Source organism: Triturus cristatus, chromosome 11 (genome assembly GCF_964204655.1).
Source record: "Triturus cristatus chromosome 11, aTriCri1.1, whole genome shotgun sequence".
Lineage (NCBI taxonomy): Eukaryota > Metazoa > Chordata > Amphibia > Caudata > Salamandridae > Triturus > Triturus cristatus.
In genome coordinates this window covers 56,140,811-56,166,513 of record NC_140594.1, presented here as the reverse complement: position 1 = coordinate 56,166,513, position 25,703 = coordinate 56,140,811, and positions in this window count along the sequence as shown.

The window sequence follows — 25,703 nt, the reverse complement described above, 5'->3', positions numbered from 1 at the left end:
CTATCGTGCCACTCAAAATGACTGTAACATATCGTTGTATTTGTGACAGGCATACTGTGCGAGTGGCGAAATGATTCGCATCCTAGCGATAACAGCGTGATGTCTGTTTTGGAAATAGCGTGCACACAGTGTCTCCAGATACTAGTGCACACGAGAAACGTGTATGTTCCTGGTGATTCCAAGATCTTTCTACGGGTGTGTTAAGGTGAAAAATGACGAAGATATACACATAATACACATGCATACAACACATTCATTCGTGCTAGGTCTACAGATATACTTTACCCAAATCGGGGAGGTTGACTGAATCTCACAGGACCAGAAGGCCAGATTGGGCGGTCCTGGGGGAACCGTGAAGAAAGAGTGTGTCACGGAGCAGACTGAGTGAATCTGCCAGCATGTCGTTCCGAATCGGTAGGGCCAAAAAGCGAGTGCTGACACGTAAGGAAACTGGGACATCGCGCTGGTCAAATTACTTACTTATTTAAGATCGGTCGCCCTGCCTGCTACCTGTTTGGTTCTGGTCCTCGGCTTTCGCAAGTTAGTAAAGCAAGAGTCGTGCATAAATAACATGGAAAGCGCGCCGGAACATCGGGCTGATTGGAAACACACCCCTCGGTTACAGGAAGTGACGTAATACGTCACGGCGTGTAGTGGCGATGGGAATTGTAGTTTTGTGTGTAGGTAATAAGGGTTAATACTGACGGGCTGGTGATGGCGTTATCCGGGGAATGTCAAAAGGAATACGAGTGCAAGTATAAGCGCTCGTGTGTAGTAAAAGCGGTATGGACGGGAAATGGACAAATAACGATAATTAACGAGCACCGCAGATATAATGGGAATAGCCAATTATGCCCAGATGTATAGTATATGTTAATATAGTATTGACTGCAGGTCCATCGGCGCAGGCAGTCTGCAAATTGCTGTTCATTAGTACGTTAACAAAAACAGGGGTGGAGAGGCGGGGACTGAATGGGTTGGTTCAGTTATGAACTCGTGTAAATATAAATATGGAGATCGTTTTGCTTGGGTGCAATGATACACCTGTGATGGCATCTGTTGTCGCACTGGTAGTATTCATTTCCAGTCCGGCATCTCGGTGAAGGGTTGATGGGGAAGTAGAATATCAGTAGTAGTCATTAGACAATGTGTCTGTAACTCAGTGTTAAGGTGTAAAGTGGTGGACACATGGGGTGATGATTTATTAAGCTGACTCCACGGTATAGAGTCATTAAGTCCCTTTTCATGTGTTCTCAAGCGATACACCCAACGTTGTTCTCTCTCTAGGAGTCTTTTCTGTAGATTTCTGGTACCATTGATCTTCTCAATGATTGTCCATCGTATGTCTGTGTCTTTATGATGTTTCTCGACGAAATGTGTTGTTAGTCTGGTAGCTGTGATCATACGTCTGATGGTGCTCCTATTTCGCTTATCCGAATTTTTATTTTGCGGCTGGTCAAGCCTATGTATGTCAAATCACATGGACACTTGATGAGGTAGATAACTCCTTCAGAATTACAGTTGGTATGTGATCGTTGTTCCCAAGGGGTGTTTAGGCCAAGTTCGAGTGTTTTGCTTGGTCTGGTGAATTCACAGGCTACACAGGACCCGCAAGGGTAATGTCCGGTCACTGGTGGTGTATTCCATAATGTTGTTTGGACGTCATCCACATTACCATAAGTGTCTGTATGGATCAGGGTATCTCTCAGACTACGGTTCTTTTTAAAAGAGAACATGGGTTTGTCATATGAGAGTTTGTTGGAGGTGAGGATGGGCCACCTTTTATTTATAATCTTTTTTACATCATTTGAGGGCGAATTGAATGTGGTAACACAGATCATGTTTTGGGGTTGGTGTCTTTCTTGAGTTTCAAGCAGGGCCTCTCTGGGAGTGTTCCGTGCTCTTTTTTTGGCTTGTTCAATTATTTTAATTGGATAGTTTCTTTCTTTAAGCTTGTCTGTGAGTGTTTCTGCCTCTTTTTTGTAATCTCGGATTTCGGAGCAATTTCTACGTATACGTAGGAATTGTCCTACCGGGAGATTTTCCCTGAGAGATCGTGGATGGGCGCTGTCGAATCTCAACAGACTGTTTCTGTCAGTCGGTTTGGTGTATAGCGAGCTGCTCAATGTGCCATCTTTAGCAATGATGTTAATGTCCAAAAAAGGAATGGTTTCTCTGTCTTTATTGATGGTGAATCGTAAATGAGGATTAAGATTGTTAATCCATAGGGTGAAGTTTGAAAGGCTCTGAGTGTCGCCTCGCCATACCATAAAGATATCATCAATATAGCGATACCATTTACAGATGTTATTAGTGTATGGGTTAGCATTCCAAATATGTTGGTTCTCAAAATGGCTCATGTATAGGCATGCTATACTAGGAGCAAAGGTGCTCCCCATAGAAGTTCCATGGATTTGCCAGTATAACTGGGATTCAAATTTGAAGAAATTTTCCGTTAGTGCCAGTCTCATTAACGTAATGATCCATTCCTTTGGTGCAGTCCATTGCCATTCCTCATTCTCTAGGAGTTGTTCAATGACTCCGATGCTTTCGGTCTGGGGTATACTCGTATACAGCGCTTCCACATCTAGACATACTAGAAAGCAATTCGTTGGGTCATACTCAATGTTAGTCAGAAGATTCAGGAGATGTTTTGTATCCTGTACATACGATGTTACCTGTTTTACCAGAGGGCGCAAAAACCTGTCAGTATATTGGGAGAGTGGTTCCAGAACCGAGCCAATTCCTGATACTATAGGTCTCCCTGGAGGAGGTAACTTCCCCTTGTGGATCTTGGGGATGGTGTAGAATAGCGGAATTCTAGGTTCCTCTTGATTCAAAAACGTGTGTTCTTTTTTAGTGATCCATCCCTTCCCAAGTGCATCTGATGTCAGAACTGATATAGTTGTCTTGAGTTTCTTTGTGGGATCTCGGTTGATTTTTTTGTAGAATTTCGTGTCAGCCAACAGAGTGAGACATGCTGTCTTGTATGCCAATGAACTTTGGATGACTGTGGCACCCCCTTTGTCAGCGGGTTTGATTATTATTTCTGTACGATTTTTTAATTTTGTCAAGGCCATACGTTCTTTGTTACTCAAGTTATTAAAAGCATTAACTCTGGGTTGTAGTTCTTCTACTTCTTTGGCAACTGCTTCTTCAAAAGCTAGTACTTCAGGAGGCATCATGTTTGAGGGTGGATAGAAGGTTGATTTAAGTCTCAAATCAGTGTACTCTCCATCGCTGATGACTTCTTCCTTGTCTTGGAAGAAAACCTTGAGTCTGATTTTCCTAAAAAATTCCCCAAGTTCACAGCGTAACTGGAATTTGTCTAGGTGGGTAGTTGGAACGAATCCAAGGCCTCTTTCCAAGACTGACATCTCATCTGTAGTGAGGGTTATGTCTGTTAGGTTTACTACTAATCCCTCATTGTGCTTGTCCCCGGTTGTGGTTGGTCCCTGGAGTTGCTCCTTGTGTTTGGTCCTGGCCTGTCCTCCTCCCACTGTACTCTTCTGTTGCCACGTCTTCCTCGTTTCCACCTCCTTCCGCCCTGGCCTAAAAAATGCTGGTTAAATTCAGGCTGGAAGTAGGGTCCCATTGGAAATTGTGGCGGTCCTTGAAAAGGGACTGGACCAAATGGGCCAGACCATGGGTACATTTGTGGGTGTCCAAATCTTTGATTGAAGTTTCCGCGTCGAGGTCTTCTTGGTTTGTTTTGCCAATTCTTATATGAACCATCACTAGACCAACTGTCCTGTTCGGAATCGGAAGATCCCGAACGGTCATTGCGTGAGGAACCTGTGTCTGAATTGTCCTCTCCTTTGTAATCATCCTTTATGTAAGGGTATACCTTCTCATGGCTAAATTTTTTAAGGTCTTTCTGTAATTTGGAAATCTTTTTTTGCATGAGATATTCCTTGTGTTCAATGATCTCTTTATTCACTTCTTCAAGCTTCTTTTTGTAGAGTGATAGTTTAATTTCTGTAATTAGGTGGTCTTCGCTGGTTTTGATTTTGATTAATATGGCATCTGATAAGCGCTTGGCAGTGTTAATTATCAGGATAAGCCAATCCCTCGAACAGCGCCATGCAATGAGTGACCACTCTTTCTTAAAAAGAGGGTCATCCAGGAAGATCCTGGGTGCATTCGTGACCAACAAGCCTGTTGGTGCTATGTTCCCACTGAGATATTCTGTCATGATGGCTCCGTGCAGGAGGGTTCTCATCTGACAGCGTTTGAGTTCTTTTAATTCGTCCCAATTCTGTGCTTGGGAGATACTCTGACCAATATTGGTATCTGGAAGTAATGATGGTCCTGCTAAGATAGCAGACGCCATCTCGTCTGTATAACCAATCCCTAGTTGTTCAGCCATGGCAAGTATGTGATGTGTGTATGCTAGCTTTAAGTGTGAGTATTAAAGTGGCAGTATAAAAACTAGTAGAGGAGACGGAGGTACTGTGCTATTTTCTTTTTCAAATTTCTGAGAAACCGTTTGAGATCTCAGGAAAATGGATTTTAAACCCACAGCTGTGCGCTGCTCAATAATCTATAACACATCAAAGTATTGGGAAATCCCAATGACTTAAGGGGTAAGAGAGGCAGGATTGTGTAGAGTATATCCTCCCATACAAACTATATGCACAAAAAATACTCTAACAGATCTGAGAGGAGATCTAACAAGATAAAGGAAGAGGGGGAGAAATGAGAACTCCTAAGATAAGGTTGTGCCTAATACAACCGTGGTCGTGGGGAAACTAAGTATTTCTTTAAGTTACCCTCACACACCCTAGTGGTGTCATGCTTCATCATCGGGTCACCCAGACCCCTAGAAGTCCGGGTGGGCTCGACCACAGTGTTGGGAGTGCTTTTAATATGTTTTACGGCAGAGGGAGTTAACTAGATAAAATACCGCAGGCAGATCCCCAGTATCCCTTTATTCTTGGGTCTGTCTGGGTAGTTAAAATAAATAAAATGGGTCTTTTAGGAGTATTATGGTCCTAGGACCCTAGTGCCGACATGTTTCAGTCCAAAAAGGGGGCCAAAAAATGATCCAGGACTTTCTTCAGGGCAAAAAAGTAACTCCCCTATGTGAGTGAAATTACTCGTAATGGGGTGTCCCTATCCTATCAGTATAGTGAGGGCAGAGTAGCTGCTCCACGTGATTTGATTAAGAGTGGATGTATGTCAACTGCCAGGCTCCATCTGAAAAGGTAAAGTAGAGACAAACAACATATAAAAATATCAGCGGTAGAGTTGCCGCTTGGTTCATTTCTCCTTGAGCGGTATAGTGGTTACCGCAAGTGGACATGCGTGTATCTATGTGCGCATGCTCTCGTAGGGAGGAGTGTCCTCCTATCGTGCCACTCAAAATGACTGTAACATATCGTTGTATTTGTGACAGGCATACTGTGCGAGTGGCGAAATGATTCGCATCCTAGCGATAACAGCGTGATGTCTGTTTTGGAAATAGCGTGCACACAGTGTCTCCAGATACTAGTGCACACGAGAAACGTGTATGTTCCTGGTGATTCCAAGATCTTTCTACGGGTGTGTTAAGGTGAAAAATGACGAAGATATACACATAATACACATGCATACAACACATTCATTCGTGCTAGGTCTACAGATATACTTTACCCAAATCGGGGAGGTTGACTGAATCTCACAGGACCAGAAGGCCAGATTGGGCGGTCCTGGGAGAACCGTGAAGAAAGAGTGTGTCACGGAGCAGACTGAGTGAATCTGCCAGCATGTCATTCCGAATCGGTAGGGCCAAAAAGCGAGTGCTGATTCGGAACGACATGCTGGCAGATTCACTCAGTCTGCTCCGTGACACACTCTTTCTTCACGGTTCCCCCAGGACCGCCCAATCTGGCCTTCTGGTCCTGTGAGATTCAGTCAACCTCCCCGATTTGGGTAAAGTATATCTGTAGACCTAGCACTAATGAATGTGTTGTATGCATGTGTATTATGTGTATATCTTCGTCATTTTTCACCTTAACACACCCGTAGAAAGATCTTGGAATCACCAGGAACATACACGTTTCTCGTGTGCACTAGTATCTGGAGACACTGTGTGCACGCTATTTCCAAAACAGACATCACGCTGTTATCGCTAGGATGCGAATCATTTCGCCACTCGCACAGTATGCCTGTCACAAATACAACGATATGTTACAGTCATTTTGAGTGGCACGATAGGAGGACACTCCTCCCTACGAGAGCATGCGCACATAGATACACGCATGTCCACTTGCGGTAACCACTATACCGCTCAAGGAGAAATGAACCAAGCGGCAACTCTACCGCTGATATTTTTATATGTTGTTTGTCTCTACTTTTCCTTTTCAGATGGAGCCTGGCAGTTGACATACATCCACTCTTAATCAAATCACGTGGAGCAGCTACTCTGCCCTCACCATACTGATAGGATAGGGACACCCCATTACGAGTAATTTCACTCACATAGGGGAGTTACTTTTTTGCCCTGAAGAAAGTCCTGGACCATTTTTTGGCCCCCTTTTTGGACTGAAACATGTCGGCACTAGGGTCCTAGGACCATAATACTCCTAAAAGACCCATTTTATTTATTTTAACTACCCAGACAGACCCAAGAATAAAGGGATACTGGGGATCTGCCTGCGGTATTTTATCTAGTTAACTCCCTCTGCCGTAAAACATATTAAAAGCACTCCCAACACTGTGGTCGAGCCCACCCGGACTTCTAGGGGTCTGGGTGACCCGATGATGAAGCATGACACCACTAGGGTGTGTGAGGGTAACTTAAAGAAATACTTAGTTTCCCCACGACCACGGTTGTATTAGGCACAACCTTATCTTAGGAGTTCTCATTTCTCCCCCTCTTCCTTTATCTTGTTAGATCTCCTCTCAGATCTGTTAGAGTATTTTTTGTGCATATCGTTAAATAAAGTCCCTTGGGTGGGCCAGTTTATGAGTTAATGTAGGGGTGCCTATGTGCCACCCCGCACCCCGGTAACTGCCACTTCCCTGGGGCAAATCTAATTAAAGAGGTGTGGGGGGCCTGTACTGCCTGCCCCCAACAGCCCCGGGGACGCCACCTCTCGGGGTTAATTGTTAAAAAAAGAGGTGCTGAGAGGCCTTATGGCCTCCTCAGCAGCCCCGGAGACTTCCACCTTCCTGGGGCTAATGTAATGGAGGGCCTCGAGGACCCCCCTGTCCCGGGGACCACCACCTCCCCGGAACTTTGACATTTTAATATGAGGGTCTCATGGACCCCCCCCCAGCACTGGGGACCACCACCTCCCTGGGGCTTTAACATTTTAATGTGGGGGTCCTCACAGATCCCCCTGCCCCAGGGACCACCACCTACCTGTGGCCCCAATCCCTCCCTTCTTCGAGAGGTGGCGGTCCCCCTCCCAGGCTGTTCTGGGCCCCGGGGGACCGCCACCTCCCTGGGCCAGGCTACTACTCAAGGAAAGAGGGGGCTCAATCCCCCTCCTGGAGCCGTACATGGTCCAATGGACCGCCACACTCTAGGGCCAGCTCCAGCAATGTAGTGGGGTGCCTACCCCCCGGGACATTGCAGTTTGCTATGGCATGGCAGGAGCACTGCTCCTACCATGCCATAGCAAACAAGTGCTCTGGTTTCAGCAAGCGAGAGCATATTGCTTTATACACATAAAGAGCTGTGTGTCAGCAGCTCCCTGTGTGAAAAAAGCAATGACCACTAGGGCCTTCAGATGCCCCCGCGGTCCCCAACAAAGAGGCCTCCCCCCAGAAATGGGGTTCCTGGGGGCCGAATAGGGCCTTAGGAGGGGACCTACTGGTGGTTGCTCGGAGGAAAAAGGATCTGAAGCAACTACAGTATATATGCGGAATTGAGGCATAAAAGACGTAAAATGAAGAAAAAGTGATGAAAGAAAAAAGTGCTACTGGTATGAGAACAAAGTAAATTCTTAAAAATATATGTGGACATTTCCAAAAGATTACAAAATAATGAAAATAAAATTCAAGCTATGAGAAAGAATAAAAGTGGACAAAATATTTATAACAAGAAGAGAAAAGAATGTAACAAAGATGGACACACCTTTACCTGGAGCTAGAGGTGGTTTAAAGAAATCAGAGCCAGGATGAGTCGTAGTGGAGTAGTTATAAATCTACTGAGAAATATGAAGAAGTAGAGAGGCTCTGAAACAGAAAGAACAAGTTGATAGAGTAGTTGATAAAGCCTTTGCTTTGAAGAGGAAGCTTTTCATTTTGATTATAAATAGAATGAAGACTTGACAAAATGGTGTTGTGCATGAGGAGACAAAACCAGAAAAAAACATTAGTGACTAGAAGTAACTTTATACAGTTTTTAGTAGAGAATGCATACATAAATCTAGTACAGAGTCTTTCTTTAATGAAGAAAGCTATCTCCAGGATAATAAATTAGTTCTTGCTATTGATTATGGAGGACGATGTTATGCAATGAAGAATGGCACTCCTACAGCGAAAGAGGTGATGGTATATAGAAATTTAGGACAACTTATTGGAGAACGGGTACAAGGAAGGCGGAGTCAGGCACCTGTATAAAAATGGAATTGTAGTAGTGTTTGTAGAATCTGACAGCAATCCATTGATATATTAAGGAAATGTCTACATATCTTTCCAAAATAATGTTTAAAACACAAAAAAAGTACTTTACAAGGATTTGATCCTTGCAAGATTAGAAAGCATACAAATGTGCAGGGACACTCACTAGCTTGTTTATCAAACAAAGTGCGTCAAAGCACCTTTCATCATTTTAGGATTTAGCTGTACACCACTCAACAATACAAACTTTAGTTAGGAGGCTGTAGAATGTGAACACTCCAGCTTTATGTTTAGGGGAAATGATAGAGCACTTTTTTATGGTACTATGGCAGATGTAGAAAAGGTTTGTGATGAGGTGCAGTTTTGTTTCTTTGGTCCTCAATAGGATTCTAGAGAAAATGAAGAGTTGTTAAGAGAAAGAGTTGTAGAACAGGACACAGATATTACAGTTGATAGTTTTGAAGAAGAGAATACAAAATGTAACACAGTTTGGTTTAAAAAAACAGAGTACGTTTGTATATGTTGTCGACGCACTCACTAGAAGAGATAACCACAGACTGTGGACTTGTGTTTAAAAAGTGAAATAGTAAGTAATGATAATTGGCAAAAGTGATCGATATACTTATTTGTGGAGGGTTGCTTTGACTTGTCCATATGGCAAGTTATATGTAATTACTGTTACAATAAATTAGAAGATAATAAAATGAACAACACATAGATATTAGATACCCAATTTGTAAGATAATAAAATGCCCGCTAATGTAGAAAAACTATGAAGGGCCAAAAATAAAAATGATCAACATTTATGATTCTTTGCAGCATTGCGAAGGGCTCTTTTGGACTGCTCTCCAGCACTCACTACAACTCCACAGTATGATGTCATCTGGGACAACTGTGGAGCCAAATCTGGAAGTTGAGATGGCACCTCTGAAGGGACTCTCTGTCCCAGTGTTGTTATGGCTGGTATTGAAGTTCAGGGTCCTTCAGCCCTGCACTGCCTTCTTGCTGCTTTTACACTATTGCTTTGCAATGCTTTTAGATGGTAAAGCATGAATGTAGTCCCAGAAAAATATGTTGTATTTTTACCCCTCAACAATGTTTTGTGACATATTGTGCATTGCGCAAATCTGCTCAATATGAACTCTGCTTAAAGAATGTTCAAGGTAGATAGATAAATGGGTGTGTTCTTCCTATTGTTTTAGTTGAAAAGTGTATTATCCAATGATATTCCTTTTTTTCCCAGTGAGATTATTTTCTGTTTTGTTTTTTAAATTGTTTTTTGTGGTTTTGTGAAGTTGTAAAAACAAAATATTGGTTTTATGGTTGGAGACTTTTACTCTATGTTAGGTTTTAAGATGATAGAACGTGGATGTCATCCCACATGAATATTTTTTGTTCTTCCCTCTAGAGTAGGTCTTTTCACAGAGTGTGCATTGCACTACTTTTGGAGAAGTTTTTCATTCCTTTTGAGTTTGGATAAGAATGGGTAGTTTGATGGGTGTTTTGTAGTTAAGTTCTATTCGTGAGTTCAGATGTTGAAAGTTATTGTTTGAAATTCTTGTTTTTGTTAACTGTGTTGTTAAAATAAAGTTAAAGAGCTAGACTCAAACTTTGTGTAAAATACGTTGATATATCTGTTTTACATTTTGTCATTTGTATTTATGACTACTGATGTCATTACGACCTCCGGTGTTGCCGTGAAGAAGGAAAATATGTTTTTGATGTAGTTATTTTGACAAATAAAGGGGAAACTTAAATTAGTATCTTACTAACTTGCTATACTGAAACTTTGTATAAAATATGTCTATATATGTGCTTTACACATTGTCAAAAACACCCGGTATTTGCAGTGTGTCCTTGGCAATTGCACTCATAGAATCACACAGGGGGGTGAAGGGCGTCCCTTCTTCACCACTCTGAAAACGCGCCTCCTGGCACAATACTATTTGGGGGATGAAGTCCCCTTGGCTATTGAGGGCCATTGGGAGCCTACTGCCCCCCCCCCTGTTACCTCCAGCAAGTCCCACACAGTGAGTTTCCTAAGGGGTCTTCGGAGGCCTTGCCCCTTTTCTCCACCACTCTGCAAATGCATCTCCTGGCACATTACTTGTTGGGAAGTTCTCTTGGATGCTAGAGTACCTTGGTGACCAAGAAGCCCTTCTGGTACTTTCTGTAAGTCATTACGGAGAGCTTCTCAAAAGGCCCGCCTCCTTTCCTCACCATTCTGCAAACACTATTGCTACTTTAAAAAAACATAGAAATTCACAGAAAAAAACAAAGGTTACAGGGAGGTTATAGTTAGGAATTAGCATGTAACAAACCTCAGAAATTCACTGAAAAAAATAAAGGTTACAGGGATATTATAGTTAGGAATTAGCATTTAAAAAACCTTAGAAATTCACTGAAAAAAGCAAAGGTTACAGGGACGTTATAGTTAGGCTGACATTTCACTAATACAAAAACAGAGAAATTTAGCAGTTATAGTTATCTGAGCTAACTATAACTCGTGCCCCGCAATGCACTGCTTCTGACCTCACATATATCACATCATTCATGATCAGTGACATCACTCATGACATCTCAAATGACATCACTGATGACATCATCCACAGAATCTCTGAGGCACCCACTCCACCCCAATATAATCTTTTATACACCCACTCCAACTTCTACGCTAGCATTCTCAAAACCATTGACACACCCATACCAGTACTTACACACCCACTTACTGATTCATAGATCTATACACACCCATACAGCCACTCAAACACCAACTCACTCACTAATACAGCCACTTATATATCCACTCATTCACCCATACATCCACTTACACACAGTCACTCATTGACCTACTCACATACCTAGTCACTCACCTATAGAGTTAAACACTTAGCCATTTATTCAACTATGCAGTTATATCAGTACCCTCTCATTTATTCATACAGATACTAACATACTAACACATACTCACTCACCTATACTGCCACTGACACAAGCACACCCTCATCCATATGACCACTCTCCCAATCACTCAGTCACATATACACTCACTCACTCATGTACCCCAACATTCACCTATACTGCCTTTCACATATGCAGTTACTCACCCATATAGCACTGACATACCCATTCACTCACTGACTCAGTCATACACACACTCACTAACACATAGAGCCATTGACTCATCTACTCACTCATCCATACAGGCAGTTACATACCCCTCACCCACCCACACAAACTTTGAGACACCCAAACACATACTCAGACAACCAATCATTCACCCATACAGAAACTCACCTACCCACTCACACACCTATACAACCACTTAGACACCAACTGACAGACAGATACAGACATTTACACAACAAGTCACTCACCCATACACTCACTGAGACACCTAATCACTCACTTATACACTCAGTCAAGCACCCACTGAATCATCCATACAGGCACTCGTACACACACTGATTCACCAATACAATTTAGTATGTATATTTAACACTCATATACTTTTTTTGAAACACTCAGTCACTAGATGATCTAATCAGTGATGTCATTTGAGATGTCATCTGCGATGTCATAACTGATGTCACTGGCCATGTCATGAGTGATGTAATATGTGAGGTCATCAGCAGTGAATTGTGGAAGCGCGATTTAGAGTTAGCTCAGGTAACTAGAACTGTTGAATTTCTCTGTTTTTTTACGAGTGACATGTCAGCCTAACTATAACGTCCCTGTAACCTTTGTTTTTTTCAGTGAATATATGTATATGTATCATATTAGTAACAGGTTACGTTGGGTGCAATATGTTCCTATATGTTCCTATATTGCCATCAAGGGGGTCTGGTGACATAATGATATCATAAAACACAAGGCTGAAGGCATAGTGGTTTGTACATGTCATAAAAACCCCAGAAGGCAATATAGGACCATATTGCACATTATCCATTATGCTACAACATGTTTGCAAATTGATTATTAAATTGTTTATTTTGGGCCAGTTAGCTTGAAATAGCTATTTTCTTCAAAATTGGAATTGGAATGTTTAGGTTTTGTTTAACTTTAAGGAATATATTTTTGATAAAACAATGGACAATGGTGAGGACTACTACATGCAATACAGGCAATATACGCAATTCTGTGGCATTAAACATTATCACATAATTATGGAATTACCACATTTGCCATTCAGTTTGCATCATTTCCAGATTTCACAAAAATTTTGTTTCTAGCTCAAATGGATGAAAATAATACTTTCATAAAATAAGTTGCATAATTTATGTTTCTTGCTGATGAATTTAGATAATATTACTAAATAGTTGGTCCTCCAAACTGCGTAATCTTAGTAGAGCTGAGAATGGTGAAGCTGGGCAGAGTGGTTTGGGGTACTGTCATTATGATGAGGAACCCGTTATTGCACAGGAAACTGTGAAACAGTTTCTACATTTCATAGTTCCCTGTAAAATAAGGGATTTTATACTACTGCAATATATATTTATGTACATGGCGGTGAAAATGTCAAAGTAGTTATAGTTTGATCTTATTTTCAATGAAAAAAAGGCATTTTTTGTTTCTTTAATAATTTTGGTGCTGTTTGACAAGTCTGTATGACACATTGCAAAATAAAGGTCCTCTCACCTCAGCTCCTTCATAGAAAGTTTTGCGTGGATCCATTAAGTGTGGGCAAAACATTGATTTCTCATTGGAAACCTTGTTGTTGCATACAGAGGAAAAAATGCTGAACAGAAATACACTAAATTTGGCAGGAAGTTAAAACTTTACTCAGAAGGCATGCTTATCATTGTTCAGTAATTGTTGTCAAGAAATTTGCATTTGAAAGGGTGTGCTGTATGTTCATGAAAGGGTTAATCTCATAGAATTTAATGATATCTGGACTTTATGTACTGCAGGTCTCCAGCGGTACCAAAAAAAAAAAAAAAACATTTAACTAAATGGCTGAGGGAGCCATTTCTCCAGTCCACTAATGTGGTACTACGGTACCCGGGACTCTACTGTGGTACCTCGTGATATAATTGTCCATCCGTAATACCTCGGAAATATGTTGAGGCGACTGGTATAGGATTTGTGTACTCAGTTGATGTGTCCTGAAAAGCAAAAAATATAAGATATAATGGGGCAGTGTAGGGACACCCTGACCCAGAGGCACTGGTGGGATGGTGGAGGGTACCCAAAGAGACCACCCCTTCACCCAAATGGATCAAATGAAAAAAGAATATTCGGGCCACAGGTACCATATGACTGCCACAGGATCCATCCTGGTTTTACCAGGGTACTCTCAAAAATCCGAGGCGCAAGCTCTTCCCTCATGCTTCTGTGACACAGTGCAAGCTTCCCTGCGATCGGGTGCAGGGCCTGGAGCAACGGAGGTTGGGTCTAGCAGGGGGGTTTCCTATGTTAATTCCAATAGGAAAATGTTCTCTCAGAAACAGAAAAACAGGCTGAATGGATTTTCACCAAATTTGTCAAAAAGTTGGAACTTTACTCACAAAGGGCTTCATGTAGGTACTGTTAGTTGCACTGCCCCATCCGGGGTGGTGTCCCTCTATGCGCACAGCGCTGTGGGGTAACGAAGTTACCAGTCTTCACAAGCGTAAATTGAATCAAAAGTTCATTTATTTATGATGAAAAATATGTTTGCCATATTGTAAACTTCATATGTTGAATCACAACGATATCAATGGATATCCTCTATGCATTTCGGGTAAAAACCCTTTGTCAGGAGGAATCCTATAACAGAAATAGGAGATCATGTTGCTAGCCCCCTTGAAGATTAAATGATTAAACAAACCATGCAAATGAGTGTATGACATATCCCTTCCAAGAGATCAAAATTGAAATGTGGAAACACACAATTATATGGAGTCACTCAAAAGAGTATCCTAAAAGGTAACAGTGCTAAGATAGATAATAAGGCGAGGTGAAGCATAGTGATGGTGAAATTTAAAAATAGTGCGCTAGTGAAATTTGATGGTAAAAAACACCGCGTGTGAAATTATAACATATAAAAGAAGTGCTCAGACGTTGTGCAGGTAATACGGAATGAACCGGGATCAAAATACTAGTGCACGAGTGAAGTGATGATAGTAAAAAATACGCGTGTGAAGTTGTGCGTATATAAGGCTAAGGTGGGTTCAGCACGTAAAGAAAGTGCTCGAGCGCTGTAATCAAGCTAGTAAACAAAACAAGATCAAAAGAACCAAAGTTAGAGAGGAAAGTTACCTCGATTCGTTGGTTAAACGCGCATGGTGAAAGTGTGCCGATCCGGAAGACCGTGGGTTACAAAGGTCGCCATGTTAAATAGGGAAGTGAGTGATTGACAGAAAAAGAGGACTCAAAGTGCAGCGGCCATCTTAGAGACGCGAAATGTGTTAATTGTTGTGATAGTGTTTAATAACGAATGTGAACGAATATGTAACCGGTAAAAAAACGAATCAAAGTAAAAAACGAGTGATGAATTGATAACGGAGGATTAGTAAGGGTATTTCGAAGCAGCTTGAGGATGTCAAATGTCAGATGTTGAATGGAAGGCATGTCAAAGACAATAAGGTTGGAAAAATAAAGTTGGAAAAAATAATAATAAAGTTGGAAAAAATAATGAAGTTGGAAAAAAGGTTAAAAAAGAGTTGGAAAAAAGGTTGGAAAAGAAGGTTGGAAAATGAAGATTAAGGAGGGTTAAAAGCAACTCTGCACTAAGAATCTTTAGTAGGAGATAAAATAACAAGAACAAATGAGTTAAAAAAACAATTGAGTTAAAGAGACAATAATATTGAAAAGATCGAAGTATTATGGAATTAAACGTTAATGAATGAATTTTCACATGGGCATCAATACAAAGTCAAATGAAGCAACTGAGTTCGAGGCGGTCATTCAGACCATGTGGTACCATCGAGTTCATTTTATATATCCAAGATGTTTCTCTTTGGATCAAGAATTTTCGGTTGTCACATCCATCTCTTAATGGGACTGTCTCGCACACTAGGAAGCGTAATTGACTGACATTGTGTTTGTGTTCATTGAAGTGTGTTGCTACTGTGGATTTGAGATTGTTGTTGCGAATGTTACTTTTATGTTCGTTTAATCGTATTTTCATCTTTCTTTCCGTCTTTCCAATGTACGGAAGACCGCATGGACACTTCAACATGTACACGACGTTTTTGGAATCGCAGGTTGCTGACACAAAGAGCTTGATGTTATGACCCTTAGTTGGGTGCTGTATGTTGTTACCTTTGATAATGTTGTTACAGTTGCCACAGTTATGACAGGGTGTGGTGCCCTTATATTCAGAAATGCACTGTGGGGAGCGTGTAGGTTTTAGTAAGTCCATGAAATTCTTGCTCCTTTCGTAGGCGAACAGTGGTTGATCTGAAAAAATCTGATTAAAGTCAGGCTCCATACGTAACAAGGGCCAATGCCTGAGAATGGATTTTCGTATGTTGAAACTTTCAGTTGAAAATTTAGTGACCATAACCAATCTAGGATGTGGTTCTGGAGATGTTGGTTGGTTATTCAATAATGATCTCCTTTGTTTATTCAACGATTTCTCAATGGCCTTTTCTAGAATTTGTGATGGATAGCCTCGCTCAGCAAAGCGTCGTTCCATGTCTGAAGTTTGTTGGTTGAGTTGATCCGGCTCAGAGATAATTCGTTTTATCCTGAGAATCTGTGAGTATGGTAAGTGACGTTTGAGTGATGGCTGATGGAAACTGAGGTAGTGTAGCAAGTTGTTTCTGTCGGTATCCTTCCTGTATAGTGTGGTTTGGATGTGTTGATCGACAATGTAAATGAAAACATCAAGAAAATTTATGTGTGTGTCACTGATATGGAAAGTGAATTTCAATCTGTGATTGATGGTGTTGAGATCCTCAATCGCTTCACTCAGGATGGACTTGGAACCTCTCCAAATTAAAAAAATGTCGTCGATGTAACGAACAAACAGTAGCAAATGGTTCACCCAAGGTGTGGTGTGCAAAATGTGATCCAATTCAAACTTGTGCATGAACAGGTTGGCATAACAAGGGGCAGCACAATTGCCCATCGAAGTTCCATTTAGTTGAAGGAAAAATTGATTATTGTAACAGAAATAACTGTGGTAAAGTGTAAAATGTAAAAGCTCCATTAAGAAAACTTGTAAATCGTGAGGAGTCTGTGATTGTAAAAGGAAATGTTCCGTGGCCTCTAGCCCCATGTCATGGGGGATTGAGGTGTACAGGGAAGTCACATCTATAGTGCAGAAATACATGTCAGTTTCCCATGGGGTATTGAAATTTAGGAGAATGTTCAAAAAATCCGTGGTATCCTTGACAAAGGTGGACATGGCCTGCACTAGAGGTTGAAGATGTCTGTCTAAATACTTGCCAACTGGTTTGTGGAGCGAGCCTCTGGTGGAAACAATGGGCCGCATGGGAGGATCCAATAAGTTCTTATGTATCTTGGGTAACATGCGTAAAGATGGGCTTCTTGGGAATCTGGAAATCAAGAATTTCTTTTCCATATCACCGATGGTGCCCGATAGGACTGCTTTGTCCACCAAGTTCTGTAATGTTTTCAAAATAGCCGATGTAGGGTTGTAATCCAGTTTAGAGTAGGTGTTTGAGTCTAGCACATGTTCATCTAGTTTTCGAGTGTAATGTGTAGTATCCATGGCGACAAGTGCGCCGCCTTTATCAGCATCAAGGAAGATGATGTCGGGATTATTCGCCAGTTGTTTGAGCATTGATTTGTCTTTTGTCGTGATGTTAAGATGTCTGGGTTTACGATGTTTGAAAACCGACTGAAGATCTTGTTTTACCAAAGTCTCAAAAGTATCAAGAATCTTGTGACTCACTGGGGCTACAAAGGTGCTCTTGGATGATAGTCCTTTTAATGTATTTTCAGTTCTTGTTGTAGGTTCAGTAAGAACGTTGTCAAAGAAATGTCTAAGTCTGAGTTTCCGCATGAATTTGTAAAGGCTTACTTCTGCTTCCATAAGGTTGCTGGAATAGGTGGGAACAAAGGATGACCCCTTCTGTAGTAAGCGTAGTTGCGATTTGTTGAAGGATTACAACCCTACATCGGCTATTTTGAAAACATTACAGAACTTGGTGGACAAAGCAGTCCTATCGGGCGCCATCGGTGATATGGAAAAGAAATTCTTGATTTCCAGATTCCCAAGAAGCCCATCTTTACGCATGTTACCCAAGATACATAAGAACTTATTGGATCCTCCCATGCGGCCCATTGTTTCCACCAGAGGCTCGCTCCACGAACCAGTTGGCAAGTATTTAGACAGACATCTTCAACCTCTAGTGCAGGCCATGTCCACCTTTGTCAAGGATACCACGGATTTTTTGAACATTCTCCTAAATTTCAATACCCCATGGGAAACTGACATGTATTTCTGCACTATAGATGTGACTTCCCTGTACACCTCAATCCCCCATGACATGGGGCTAGAGGCCACGGAACATTTCCTTTTACAATCACAGACTCCTCACGATTTACAAGTTTTCTTAATGGAGCTTTTACATTTTACACTTTACCACAGTTATTTCTGTTACAATAATCAATTTTTCCTTCAACTAAATGGAACTTCGATGGGCAATTGTGCTGCCCCTTGTTATGCCAACCTGTTCATGCACAAGTTTGAATTGGATCACATTTTGCACACCACACCTTGGGTGAACCATTTGCTACTGTTTGTTCGTTACATCGACGACATTTTTTTAATTTGGAGAGGTTCCAAGTCCATCCTGAGTGAAGCGATTGAGGATCTCAACACCATCAATCACAGATTGAAATTCACTTTCCATATCAGTGACACACACATACATTTTCTTGATGTTTTCATTTACATTGTCGATCAACACATCCAAACCACACTATACAGGAAGGATACCGACAGAAACAACTTGCTACACTACCTCAGTTTCCATCAGCCATCACTCAAACGTCACTTACCATACTCACAGATTCTCAGGATAAAACGAATTATCTCTGAGCCGGATCAACTCAACCAACAAACTTCAGACATGGAACGACGCTTTGACTAGCGAGGCTATCCATCACAAATTCTAGAAAAGGCCATTGAGAAATCGTTGAATAAACAAAGGAGATCATTATTGAATAACCAACCAACATCTCCAGAACCACATCCTAGATTGGTTATGGTCACTAAATTTTCAACTGAAAGTTTCAACATACGAAAATCCATTCTCAGGCATTGGCCCTTGTTACGTATGGAGCCTGACTTTAATCAGATTTTTTCAGATCAACCACTGTTCGCCTACGAAAGGAGCAAGAATTTCATGGACTTACTAAAACCTACACGCTCCCCACAGTGCATTTCTGAATATAAGGGCACCACACCCTGTCATAACTGTGGCAACTGTAACAACATTATCAAAGGTAACAACATACAGCACCCAACTAAGGGTCATAACATCAAGCTCTTTGTGTCAGCAACCTGCGATTCCAAAAACGTCGTGTACATGTTGAAGTGTCCATGCGGTCTTCCGTACATTGGAAAGATGGAAAGAAAGATGAAAATACGATTAAACGAACATAAAAGTAACATTCGCAACAACAATCTCAAATCCACAGTAGCAACACACTTCAATGAACACAAACACAATGTCAGTCAATTACGCTTCCTAGTGTGCGAGACAGTCCCATTAAGAGATGGATGTGACAACCGAAAATTCTTGATCCAAAGAGAAACATCTTGGATATATAAAATGAACTCGATGGTACCACATGGTCTGAATGACCGCCTCGAACTCAGTTGCTTCATTTGACTTTGTATTGATGCCCATGTGAAAATTCATTCATTAACGTTTAATTCCATAATACTTCGATCTTTTCAATATTATTGTCTCTTTAACTCAATTGTTTTTTTAACTCATTTGTTCTTGTTATTTTATCTCCTACTAAAGATTCTTAGTGCAGAGTTGCTTTTAACCCTCCTTAATCTTCATTTTCCAACCTTCTTTTCCAACCTTTTTTCCAACTCTTTTTTAACCTTTTTTCCAACTTCATTATTTTTTCCAACTTTATTATTATTTTTTCCAACTTTATTTTTCCAACCTTATTGTCTTTGACATGCCTTTCATTCAACATCTGACATTTGACATCCTCAAGCTGCTTCGAAATACCCTTACTAATCCTCCGTTATCAATTCATCACTCGTTTTTTACTTTGATTCGTTTTTTTACCGGTTACATATTTGTTCACATTCGTTATTAAACACTATCACAACAATTAACACATTTCGCGTCTCTAAGATGGCCGCTGCACTTTGAGTCCTCTTTTTCTGTCAATCACTCACTTCCCTATTTAACATGGCGACCTTTGTAACCCACGGTCTTCCGGATCGGCACACTTTCACCATGCGCGTTTAACCAACGAATCGAGGTAACTTTCCTCTCTAACTTTGGTTCTTTTGATCTTGTTTTGTTTACTAGCTTGATTACAGCGCTCGAGCACTTTCTTTACGTGCTGAACCCACCTTAGCCTTATATACGCACAACTTCACACGCGTATTTTTTACTATCATCACTTCACTCGTGCACTAGTATTTTGATCCCGGTTCATTCCGTATTACCTGCACAACGTCTGAGCACTTCTTTTATATGTTATAATTTCACACGCGGTGTTTTTTACCATCAAATTTCACTAGCGCACTATTTTTAAATTTCACCATCACTATGCTTCACCTCGCCTTATTATCTATCTTAGCACTGTTACCTTTTAGGATACTCTTTTGAGTGACTCCATATAATTGTGTGTTTCCACATTTCAATTTTGATCTCTTGGAAGGGATATGTCATACACTCATTTGCATGGTTTGTTTAATCATTTAATCTTCAAGGGGGCTAGCAACATGATCTCCTATTTCTGTTATAGGATTCCTCCTGACGAAGGGTTTTTACCCGAAATGCATAGAGGATATCCATTGATATCGTTGTGATTCAACATATGAAGTTTACAATATGGCAAACATATTTTTCATCATAAATAAATGAACTTTTGATTCAATTTACGCTTGTGAAGACTGGTAACTTCGTTACCCCACAGCGCTGTGCGCATAGAGGGACACCACCCCGGATGGGGCAGTGCAACTAACATTATCTACCGACCTAGGTTCAGGGGTCGCTCCTCTAGCAGCACGCAATTACCTGTAAAAGATTTAACGAGACTTTGATAAACAATTGGTGTGCGTGATATCTATCTTTTGATTTTCTTCATGTAGGTACCACAATACCGGTTGGTAACGGCCGAAAATCGGTAAATATCCCGTTACCGACCGGTATTGAGGCACTTGAGATGTAGGTGGCTGATATCTGGATTCGGTATTTACCAAATCGGAATTTTAAGAAATCGGTAAAATGCCGATTCGGTAAATACCGAATCCAGAAATGCAATGTAGGGGGCACTCAAGTGAGTGCATTATTAGTGTCTGGATTCGTTATTTACCACCAACTACAAGTTGATGGTAAATGACGAATACCTTACAAAAAGCATTTTTGTGCTATTTGTAAAGTGCCATGTGGCAGACATACATGCCCTTAGGGCATGTATGTGCGCCACATGTGCACACATGCACGAATCAGGGGTGCAACAGGGTGTCAATGTGACACCCTGCCACACATGATAATGCCTCCCCTATTACCGATTCGGTATTTACCGAATCGGTAATAGTAACTGGCTTCCCATTCATTCCTATGGGCCTCCAGGCCCATAGGAATGAATGGGAAGGGATGCATTATTACCGATTCGGTAAATACCGAATCATAATTACCGATATTTACCGAATCGGAAATAATTACCGATTATTTACCTACATACTATTTACCGATTCATAAATACCGAATCGGTAAAATTCGGTATTTATGAATCGGTAAATAGTATGTTACCTACATGAGGCCCAAAGTGGTTTTTTTGTTAGTTGATGAAATTACATTCAGCCGTTTTCAAGAAATTGGGGGACCTCTGCAAAGAGAAACTGGAGTTCGGAGGTCCCACCACACATGCAGGACCCCTGCCAAGACTGCAGGGCCGCGTCATGAGTCCAGAGATCCTTTATGAATTTGGCCCCCTGAGTCTTGCAAAAAAATAATAATAATAAAAGGCAACCTTAAGGGGCTGGGTGAGCCTGCCCTGACTCACAGGAGCCACCTGGAGGGTCCCAAAGAAACCACTCTCTCAAGTCAAAAAAAAAAAACTATTTCAGGTTGTGGGTACCTGCATGTTGTTCTGCAGGTCAAGCAAAGTACTTCCTTGGGTATTGTGGTACTGGTGCCGGTACTACAGTACTAACAAAAATAAAAAAAGAGAGAAGGTTCTGGTCATAGATCAGACACTGAGGTCAACTGCCATTGTGCATGCAGTAGGCTGTGCTCAGTGGGGGCTGGCTGCTGGCACTGGATGGGCTGCAGGGCCAACCCACCTCTGCGCATAGCTGAAGGCTATGCGCAGGGGGAGAGAGGCTGGATGCCGTTGAAGGTTGGGGACCCTCCTGGGATTGGTGCAAAACCAAGCCGGAGGCCAGCCTCTGATCCTAAACCACTGTTGTGCACATCCGAGACCCCCAGTAAAGTACTGTAGTACCAGTATTGGTGCTGCGCTACAGGAAACAATCTTTTTTTTTAAAACAGGGGCATAGCTACCATTTGGTGCAGGAGGGGCAGTGCACTGGGACACGGAGACCACGGGGGCCCATTGAACCTTGACAAGGCTGCATTTTAGTACCCCAGCAGTAGTCCAAGGGGGCATTTTCCTTGCTTGCATCAGGGCCCATGGAATCCTTGCTATATGACTGTCCGAAAACTACTAAAAATAACCTTTTATAGTTTCTTGAACTAACTATAACTTGTGCCCCAATCATGCACTGCTGCTCACATATTTCATCACTCATGACATGTTAAATTACATCACTTCCTGGAAGATGTGCATCACAGTGTTGCAAATACCAAAGTTTTACTCATCTTCCTAGAGACTCCACATCATATATGGAGTAGTTTTCCAGTGTGCTCACCAAACCCAAATGTGCCAGAGGTTTTACAAAGAAAATGTGCAAACAAAAATACGCTCTCTTGTCCAAACTATTGGCCATATTAAAGAAACATTATACATTTGTGTAATTAATAATCACACCATCTGGGTTAGAGTTATAATGATTACATAATGAGGGGCGTGGCTTGGCAAGCCAAGATGGTGGTCGCACTTTAGTGGTGCTCCAGACCCCTCTAAATCCGCCAACATCCTGATCCTCTGGCTGGCATCGATCGGGGGGAAAACGCTGCTATCCAGCAATTGTAGTGGCAGCACTCCTGAACCAGCCATAAAACTTGATGAAGTGACCAGGGGCGCCTAGCAGACACCCGAGGCCTCCCTGAGTCTGAGAAACAAAATGGCGCCTACCCGGTATTGAAGGGCCGAGTGGCGAGGGAATACGGCGCTTCTGCGGCTCCCCATCACCTGACGGAGTCTGGCGGTGCTGAAATTAATCCTGTGCCGGTGAGTGGGGAATGCCGGTCCCAACGGATCACTGAAGACACCGGTGGTGCCGGAGGCTAGTGGGCACCGCACCATCTCCTCTGCATGCGGGGGGGTCTGACAGATGACCCGAAACTAACTGTGGGCTTCAGCTGTGGGGCTCGGCCTGCGGTCTGCAGGATACACAGCCAACAGTGGCATGATGAGGATGCGGCTGGGCCCTGCCCTGCGACGTAAGCCATTCGGCGACCAGGCCTTCCCTGGTGGAGGGCGGGCCACACCACCTGGGTCCAGGCGGCAACAGGAGATCTCCGGAGGCGATGGACACCAGAAACGCCTGTCTCCGGGGCAGTGATGGAAGATTCAGCCCCTTGACTGGTGACGTTCCTCCCCCTTCCTCCCCGTAGAGGGAGAGACAGGTGTGCCCTAATTGCCTCTGGAGTGACAGCGGGGGCGGTCCTAAGGCACCCCACCACCCAACAGAGACTGTAGAATAAGGAACCCAGTGTCCCCACAAATCGCAAGGGGGCACTGGGGCCTACCACAGTCCCAAGGAACCCGGTGACACCCAGGACGAACAAGGCCCCTCCCTGTGAACTTTTCAGGTGAGGAGGGGAATGCGGGACTAAATAGTGGAGATCTCCTTGCTGGTGCTTGGCCTCAGTGGGCTGATTGGTGCTTCTGGTGGGGCACGAGAGGGGGTTCTCGGCCTGCGGCCAGCAGGATGCCCCCTTGGAGGTCTGACTGGGCCACGGCCTGGGAGCTAAATGCACAACATTCTAGATTTGGGGCCGGGCATGGGAGAGAGTGAAGACCCGCCTTCTGGGCCCTGAGAGACGGAGATACTGTTGAGGATAGATATTGGCAGCCCAGGAGCAATATAAAAATCAGTGCCCGGTGGTATTCAACGGGTCTTGCCGGTGGGGGATCCTGAATTAGTGGCACTGCAACGTCCATGAGATTGGTGCCTGCTAGATGAGCAAGACTGCAATGGATGCGCTCTTGGAGCTCCCTGCCATTTGATGATTTCCGCCTCTAACGGGCCCAGATCCCGTCCCCCTAGGTGAGGCCTAGTGTGGCAGTCAACAGCCTTGCGGCTCATGTGACATTGTGGAGGAACGAAACGATCCTGACTGCTGCTCAGGAGGAGTAGGGGAGAGGCATGATTGACGACGGGGCCATCGCCTGGTCTTCGGTGCAGGGGGTGGTCTGGACGGTCGATCTGAGAGTGACCACTAACTGGCAAGGGGGATGCCCGAGATGTGACACGCGAGGCACCTCCTGAGGATATTTGGACTTAGGGATCGCCTGCCCCCCCAACGGGGGTCCAAACCCTGGTCCCTGAGATCGTGGTAGAGTGTGTGGTCCCTCTAGCCATCCGATTGGGCTGAATCCAGTAGTACTCTGCTGCTCCATACAGAAGAAAGAGACGTCTAGTCAAGTGTCAAAGTGGGCGGGAGCATTCTACCCACCCAGGGGCAAAGACCTGTCGAACTCAACTCTAATGGAACAATATACGCTTGCTGGGTCTACCCAGGATGGAAAGGGCCCCTCTGCGACGGGCCGACCGGAGGGGGACCTGGCCACCATCCTACAAGCGATAAAGGCATGCCAAGAATCAATAGAAACCAAAATAGGGGAGGTCCGCGTCAATATGGCCCGTGTGACAGCGGCGGAGTCCCGTTCATCTGAGGTGGGTGACGATGTTTCTACACTGAAAACACAAGTGACGCAGCTTTTATCCCACACATCAGATCTCCATAAATGGGTGGAGGATGCCGAAAATCATTCCTGCCAGAATAACCTCCACCTGGTTGGTGTTCCTGAGGACGCGGAGCCCACCCAAGTCAACACCTTCATCGAAAATTGGTTCAGGTCATGGATGCCTGTGGATGCCTTGTCTCCTTGGTTTGTGGTGGAGAGAGCCCACCGCTCCCTCGCCCCTTGACCTCCGCCGGGAGCACCGCACCTACCAATAATCGTGAGGATCCTTAACTTCAGGGACAGCGATGCCATCTTGCAGGAAGCCCGCTCTCGACCAGAATGCAGCTATAAGGGATCCACAATCATGATCTTCTCTGATTATACCAAGGAAGTGCAAGCCCATAGATCCTACGTGCAGGTTAAGCAAACGTTGTGGACCCTAAATGTGTCCTACAGACTCCTCTTCCCAGTCCGCCTCAAAGTGAGATTCCTAAACAAATCCTATTTCTTTGACATACCTGAGGCAGCTTGGACATGGGCGGCTGAGGAGTGTCCGCTCTGCCTACCCAAAAATGCACCAGCAACAATCCATCAGCTAGGTCCAACTGGGAAAGACTGCGACTCACCGTGGACGACGTGTGTGATCCCGTAGAAGATGCGGGACCCGAGGAACAAAGTCTGCATCGCCGCGTGCCTCGATCCAGGACAGAGATGAATCACTGGAGAACAGGAAGACTGCAAATGATCTTGCCCAAGCGGATGAGACAAATCTTGGGGGATCTCCCAGACCCGGCTCAGATGGCACTACTAATCCAGAAGTCCACACCAGATGAACAATTATCCTTGAGCTCGAAGGGGCTTAGCATGCTGTCATTGAAATTAAATGAAATACCAGCATTTGTAAAGCTCACAGCTACCTCTCGAGAGGTGTCCCGGTGCTGGGGGCCGTCGGG